The 7785-nt window shown below is 35.7% G+C and overlaps 1 non-coding gene across 1 annotated transcript; it reads left to right on the top strand.

Moving 5' to 3' along the window:
• The first annotated feature begins 2098 nt into the window (after positions 1–2098).
• Positions 2099–2171, top strand: LOC149077239 (small nucleolar RNA SNORD36). Its single transcript, XR_016194243.1, has one exon. It is a non-coding gene; the product is annotated as a small nucleolar RNA SNORD36 (small nucleolar RNA).
• The last annotated feature ends 5614 nt before the right edge of the window (positions 2172–7785 follow it).

Genomic DNA, 7785 nt, shown 5'->3' with positions numbered 1-7785 from the left:
GCTGAATTAAATACTGATTTGAGAAATAAAAAACTAAAAATGAACTGAAAGCGCAAGAGTTCACAGAAGCTTATTATTCACAAACACGTGTTAATTGGCTATTGGAAGGAATGTTCTCCTCTTTCTTCCCTAGGCGATAGAATTTATGACATAATTAAGCTTAACGACCCCCCATTACACCGCAGAATTAAAACGATTTTTATAGCGTCTGCAGTGAGTGTGAAAATTAGGGCCCATTTAACAAAATTGCTCTCACTTATCAAATTTTGTCACTATCTTAACAGGGAAAATTGAAAAAAAAAAGAGGAAAAAGTCTTTATTCTTTTGACGAAGTATCTTATCCTCTTTCGAAGAATGAATTTTCCTCCTTTAATAACTGCCTGTAATATAGTTTAATTTTTTTTTTTTTACTGAACGATTTTAAGACGTTTCTCACGAACCGAATTCTCGTTTGAAGCCTTTCTACACTTTCGTCGTAGTTATCGTTTTAAACAAGTTCAACGGAGAGAGAGAGAGAGAGAGAAGATTGTAAATAATATAAGAATTCTTTATGTTAACCATACAAAAGAGACTGGATAATATTAATGAAGTGCTTTCGAATGCTTTCAATATCTATCACCCTTTTGTTAATAGTTACCAGAGCTTGTAATTATTGCTATTCCTATTACTTTTTTTTTCACTTTTTGACTTTCCTTAATATTTATTTGTAGTCTTAAAGGTCTTAGGAAGGTTAATTAAAATGAATTCAATGAAAGCTTTTGAAGCCTATAGATAGTAATTAGATTTTCTTACAAGGAAACGCTCCCATGCTAAACTTATAGAATTCGATGAAAATTTTACAGAGGCGTTCGTAGATGGCTACGGTGAAAAAAGTAGCTGTGGAATTGCAACAGAAAAGCTGTAAGACATGAATAAAAATCAACATTTTTAACGGCAAATGCAACCCTACTTGAGGAGTCAGAGAAACACGGTAAATTCTGAAATGAACTGTCCGTGTTTACTCCGAATGAGTTTAAATCTATTGTAAAGTTATTTTTGGGCATTTTGCATTCAAAAGTGTTTGAAATTTGAATACATATTTTTAGTCTAATTGTGCATTTCCTACAATTTTATTTTACATAAGTGAAAAAAATTAGCGAGTTGCAATATGTTTTTGTTGTTGTTTTGCTTAATGCTGAAAAGTCTTACGCATGAAATTGCATTGTTGTATACCTCGATGTTTTTGAATCTATTTTTTTTTAAACCAGCTGTTGCTTCCAAATAGAAAATGCCACCACATATTAATGTGTTCAACGTGGTGTGGATGCTGTACCATAAATTCTCTGTCAAAGAAACGGAGCTGACAGAATTTACGGAAGCCGAAATAAATTTAACAAATAAAATAATGGAAATTTTAAAAGAACCTGAATCTGGGAAATGTTTAGTGAGGAAGTAGGGATTTCGAGTCATCGGTTGAAACAAACTTCACGTCAGGTTTCACTACACGTTCACACACATTCCCGCATGTACCAATTCGTTAGAGGTTCCGCAGAGGAATATGGACGAGGTACATGTGTGGTTTAGTAGTAGTAGTCATCGGTTGAAGAAAGTGAATTTGAGGATTCTGGTTTTAACACATTATAGATGAAAATGATGAAATGTATGTAGGTGAAGATTTAAATGAGGAAGTCCAGACTATTCCCATTTGAAACAAAAAGAGCAGCCGTTGAATACTAGCGTAGCAGTAAAAAAATGAAACATCGCACACTAAAATCTGTTCAAAGCTATTATAGATTTGTAAAAAGTTTGTCTGAAATGTATTTGTGAGAAAATCAAGTCAACAAATTTGGTGATAAGAAGCACAAACTATACGAAATTCAAAAATATGTTTTTCATAAGTTTCAGGATGCCAGACGCAGGCATGTAAACATGCAGGACTCGGATTTGAAAAGCTGTTTTTGTAATAAAGCTCTGTCCCTAAAAATGTCATTCAAAGCTTTTGGGAAATGGCTCTGCAATTTTAAACAGAAATGTACAATTGTTAGCAGAAAAATTACTAAAATGATCGCTAAAAAGCCGATTTATGAAGAGGATCATATTGTAAATGCTTCAAAAGCATATGTAAATGATGTATGTATTTTTTTTTTAGAATTCGCAGTTGAAGGATAACCAGATGTTTAATACTGATCAATCGGGTTTTGATAAAGAAATTAATTAGGGGAGAACGTTTGATTTTTTAGGTTCAGAACAGATTGAAAGTGCTGCACAATCTATCCATGCTACGTCCCATTTTCATATACTGTAATGCCAACAATCAGCAAAGATGGAATGCTGCTATCGCCTTTGTTTATTGTGTATTCTGAACCTAAAGGACAATTCGGAACCCAAGTTCGGCAGAAAATGTTTCAAGCTGACAATATTTACACCATCGCTTCGAAACTGGAGAAAATGGGATCAAAAGAACTGCGCGAATATTTATCGGAAGTGTATTTTAAAAACACACCCGAGATGAAACCGTACTTTTAAAGTGGATTCTTGGTCACCTTTCAAAAACAATCATTTGATTGATAATGTTACGCAACCGGGTAAAATCGTTCATGTGTTTGTGATGCCACCTAAAACCCCTCATCTAATACCACCGCTTGATATGCACGGTTTCCGGGTGTGGAAAAGTCTCGTTCGAAACTTTTCAGGTTTAAGTTATGATTGAACAAATACAAATCGATTTTTTTCATCGAGACAATATTTTTAAAGTACAATTCATTGTACCTGTTTTCATTGAACCTGTTTTCTTCACCACGATACGTCAACATGTGGAAATGCTCATGGCATGCATGCTCATACACAGAAACGCATCCTGGGTATTACAAGAATCCTGTCGATTTCATATTTATTGCAAATAACGCACTTGATTCCTGGAAACAAAACTGTGCATTCAAAATATTCGCTCGCTATAGCTGGTGTAAAAAATACGTTTCTGCTTTATGCATTTTTTCAATGAGCCTCATATTTGTAACATTTTTAATTTATAATGAAATTAACCCTGTCATTCCACCTGAATCAATTTTAATCACTTATATCTGTTGTAAACTATGCAAGATAGTACTGATGCATCTAATCTGCATATTCTGGTTTTCGAGTGATACTTTTAAGAAGCTATTTTTCAAATATTAACGCCTTCTAAATACAGCGTAAAGCACGTTTTGATAGTATAAACGCATTAGATGTTTTCGTTTATTTTCAAGAATGCAAAGTCATCAATTGATGCTAACTGTACGGGTTTGGCATTCTAGACCCAATTTTCAACACAAATTTACTCCTCTCCTAATGCAATTCCGCAGCTACTTTTTTCACAGTACATGTTTTGAACCATCTACTAACGCATGTAAAATTTTCGTCGAATTCTATGAGTTTAGCATAGGAGTGTTTCATTTTTAGCTTCAACTATCGCCATAAAACTTTCAAGGATTTACGGAAAAATCACAGACAGCAATTCACCGCTAGGAAAATTCACTGGCAACAGTTCAACTCGAGTCAGTGTGACAGTAAGTGAACGAGGAATGACCGAGTGAGTCTGTAAATGATATAGTAGTTAGGGAGTGAGATGGTTAGTGTTGGTGAGTGAGGAAACTAGTGAGTGAGCAACCTATAAATAAAGTAAGTGTCCATTTCGGTTGAGAAAAAATACCATAAGTTACCTAAACTATTTCGTGGTTTCTTTACATTGGTACCTCGTGTTATTAGCATGTGGTGCTTAGATTTGATACTGTCGTGCACATTCGACTCGGGAAAAAAGTTAAAAAAATTTAGTTAAATGTCAAAGAAACATTAATTTATAGTAGTTGTGCGGCTGGAATCAATGAGTGAAAAACTATTCAATGAATCTCTTTATATATACCGTATATACTCGTGTATAAGCCGAGTTTTTTGTGGAAAAATTCGTTCCTCAAGTGGGGGGGGGGGGGTTCAGCTTATACTCGGGTCAGTTTTTGATGAGAAAATTTCGACCCCACAATCAGTAGTCATTTGTGTAGTAGTGTTCGAGAAACCGGCATTATTGGTAGGGGATATGTTCAAAACCCCGATAATGTCAAAGACGAGGCAAAGAAATCGAAAACATCATTGGCTTTGATACCAGGTGGGCTAATGTCGATTGTAAAGCCTTATGTGAGTATGAATAAGTCAAAGACTATTGTGTCACTTTTTGGATATCCCAATTGTCTTCCATGGGGTTCTGATGTTAGTAAACCCCTGATAATACGTCACCCCACTCCATGGAATTACTTTTGTGAAAGTACTTTTTCGAAAATCGCCATTCAAATCGGAAACTCATCGTACAACATTTACAATAAGTTCATCGTTCACTCTTATCACGTTGATTAAAGATCTACCTAGCAATTCAAAACCCACTGAAGTCTCCATTGCTCCCTCCCTCTCCCCTTCACTAGAGGCTTGTTGACAGATTCCTTCAACATTGGGCGACTTTTTTTGGGATGGTTCAGCGGAAATTTTTTTCTTTCTTATCGAGTTGCGCGATTCTTGGTCACTCACTTTTGCTGAAAATGTGCTCATTTCAGAAATTCGCTGTTTCTTAGAGAGAAGAAAAAAAAACTTTTATTTAAGCCGCTCAGTATTTTTGTCAAAAAACAAAAATCTTAGCAGTGTGTTCACCCTACTCTCAGAATGTTCTCTAAATTTAAAAAAGCTCGTTCACCTTTAAAGACACAGCAGCGTTATAGTGGAGGGATAAGAAAAACCGATCTTTATTAAGAAAATTTGTCAACAGACAGACAGGGCCGTCTTAAGGGCATCATTGGGGCCCCGGGCCAAGTGATTTTTATGAGACACTTACTTGGCGAATTCTTGGAAATTTCAATCGGTTCTAACTTCTGTGAGGGCCCCGAGCCATGCCCGGTTGAGCCCCAAGCTGCAGACAAAGACGTCCATTTTCTACCTTCTTAGTAGAAAACGATTCTTCTTCAACTACCAATTCAATACAAACAAAACTTGCCAGTATTTTATCAATGAAAAATAAACATTTTTTTTTCTTTTCAAAGTTATAAAGAGCATGTTATTTTCATTTAATGGCGTTACAAACTGTCGTACAAGGTGACAATACTTTGGTTTCCATAAACATGAGGAATTTGCGAATTTTTAAACATTGAAGAAGGTAATATTTTTCGTTGTTCAAATGCGTAATTGCGTAGCAAATAAACATTAATTGGTTAAGAAAAGCTCGAGTAATAAATTTTCATGACTAAACTCGTTTTAATAACTATTTTTTCCCCATGAGAGCAATCAATAGGGAGAGAATGAATGAATGAACGCCGGGGTCTCTGCCAGCGCGACCCAACCCGCAAGGGTAAAAGGCCTATATACCTGGAGGGACAGAGCCTGGGCCGTGACTGGTTTGTCGGGGTCTCTGCCAAAGGAGTTATCCCGTTGCCGAGATCTCTTCCAGCCCAGCTTCGTGGCAGAGTCTGGAAGAAAGTGAGTGTGCCTAACAGTCTGAGTGTGTAGCTAGTATTGTGTCTGATATTTCAGTGCCGCCATTATTGAATATTTGTAACGTTGTAGGCCTGTTGCTCTCTGTGGCGAGACTTTTTAACGGGGAGATCGGCTCGCATTCGCGCCTTGAAGTTGGGAACCACAGAAAACCAACTTCAGCCTGAAAGAGATTCAACTTCAGCCTGAAAGAGATTCAACTTCAGCTTGAAATAGATAAGTCAATAGGGAGACAGCAATCAGCATGGCCACGGCTTACTCCGTTTATGAGGTCATGTTTTTTGTCTCCCAAGAGTGACTTATTAACAAGGTTTGACTGTATTCGGAATCCTGAATTCGAATAGTGATATTTTTCCATTCAACATAAATTATATTCGAACAGAAAATAAGTAATATCATAATTGGAATTGAATCGATGGAAAACTTTAAAAGTCATTTTCAAGAGCAAATATACATGGAAATTGGTTCTCCCGTTGATGAATGAATATACATCTGAGATATTCCATTGATCGAGTTGATTCTCCCTCCGAGTGATTTCTATTCATGCAATCACGAATTTCCATGAATGTGATATTTCGAGTTGCAAAACAAATAAACAAACACTGAGTGTCGAAATTTTCTCGTATCTAGAAATATATGCATGAAATACTCGAATATTTCCAAAATTTCATGTATATAAAATGTACCTGAAAACTACCCATTCCAAACATGACCCTTAAGAATCCAAACATAATATCAGACATGATTTATTTTTTCTTGGTCGTTCTTTTTCTCTCCTAAATGGAAGTTATAACCTCATTTTGGGCTGGTATCCGATACAAATAAAAATACACACAAAAAATATCGCCAAGACAATTCAGGCATGCGATAACAATCCCGAATCACATCACTTGTCTGGTTGATTCATACACCTGGTATCTTTGAGAAGGTGCAACAGTCCATGAATCGGCGCCCGAGTGGCGCGGTGGTAAGATGCTCGTCTGCCTCCGGAAGGTTGCTGTCACGGTCCTAGGTTCGAACCGAGGGAGGATATAGATAAGATATTTTCTCCCTAACGAACTTGAGGTGACCACCGATAGACAGCGTCTTCATTTCCAACCCATCTCATTAATGGCAGTAAATTGCGATATGACCAGAGTTGGTGTTTGGTAGAGTATTCCATGAAGCGCCATCTCATTAATGGCAGTAAATTGCGATATGACCAGAGTTGGTGTTTGGTAGAGTATTCCATGAAGCGTCGATGTGTAACGTGTGTGGCAGTGCATCTGTCAAAAAACTTTGATCAACTAATGTAGTAGTATTGTTCGTAAATAAATTACTGTAGTAGGATTCGTCATCCGTATATTATCTTAAATGACGTCTGCTGCTTCCAGGTGGCGTTTGCGCACCTATGTTATGCGATTTTTATCGTAGGCTTGAATTCCCCTTTCATGTTGGCGATATTTTTTTGAAACACTTGTAGAGCCTATATACATACTGGAATATTTCAGCTTACTCGGCTTACGAATTTTTCGCTAACGAAGTTTTTCGTAATTTTTTTTCCGCCTCTGCTAAAAGATACGAATTATGATAATGAAAATTTTGATTACGGCCTTACACATTATTCACGATTTCCAGAATTATAAATTTGTTCGATCATTTCCCTGAGTTTTCCTTCACCAAATCTCAAAAATTTCCCTGACTTTCCTTGAACAAAATTACGTTTCATTTATATTTATACACAATTTGTTATATTTTTCTTTTATCTTCTGAAAAAAAACAACCAGAAAAATAATTCAGATTGTTAACCTTCCAAATTTAAAATTTTCATTTTTTGATCACTTCTGTTTTTCTCCCTTCACCGAATTTTTATCAATTATTTGCATGTTTCTCTGACTTTTGCCAAACATGTTTTACATTTTGCCTGACCATTTTTCATTTCTCTGACTGTCCCTGATTTTTTCCCTCTGACTTTCCAAGTCACTCAGAACCTTGTAATTAAACTAAAATTATTTTAGTTTAATTACATTCTGCTGATACATGTAGAGTTTGTTAATGTGACATTAATTGATGGCAATATTTTTCTTTTTTAGAAAATTTTAAAAATAAAAGTCTATATGTACAACGGTAATTGAATGTAATGAATAAACGTTAGGGTTGTTTAACCAATGAATTACTGCCATTATATTAACCGATATCCAAACTTCCAAACAAAAAAAAAAATCCGATTTTATATGCTACTTCCATCATTTTTTTCGTCTCATTCGTCATAAAAATGAAAAATTGCAATTTTTCTCACAATATTCAGATACTAATTCTATT

The sequence above is a fragment of the Pholcus phalangioides genome, unplaced genomic scaffold (genome assembly GCF_987345545.1).
Source record: "Pholcus phalangioides strain wild (caught in Gottingen) unplaced genomic scaffold, Ppha-v1.0 ptg000015l_1, whole genome shotgun sequence".
NCBI classification, from domain to species: domain Eukaryota; kingdom Metazoa; phylum Arthropoda; class Arachnida; order Araneae; family Pholcidae; genus Pholcus; species Pholcus phalangioides.
The sequence above is the reverse complement of the archived record's forward strand: the minus strand, read 5'-3'. Positions and strand labels throughout refer to the sequence as shown.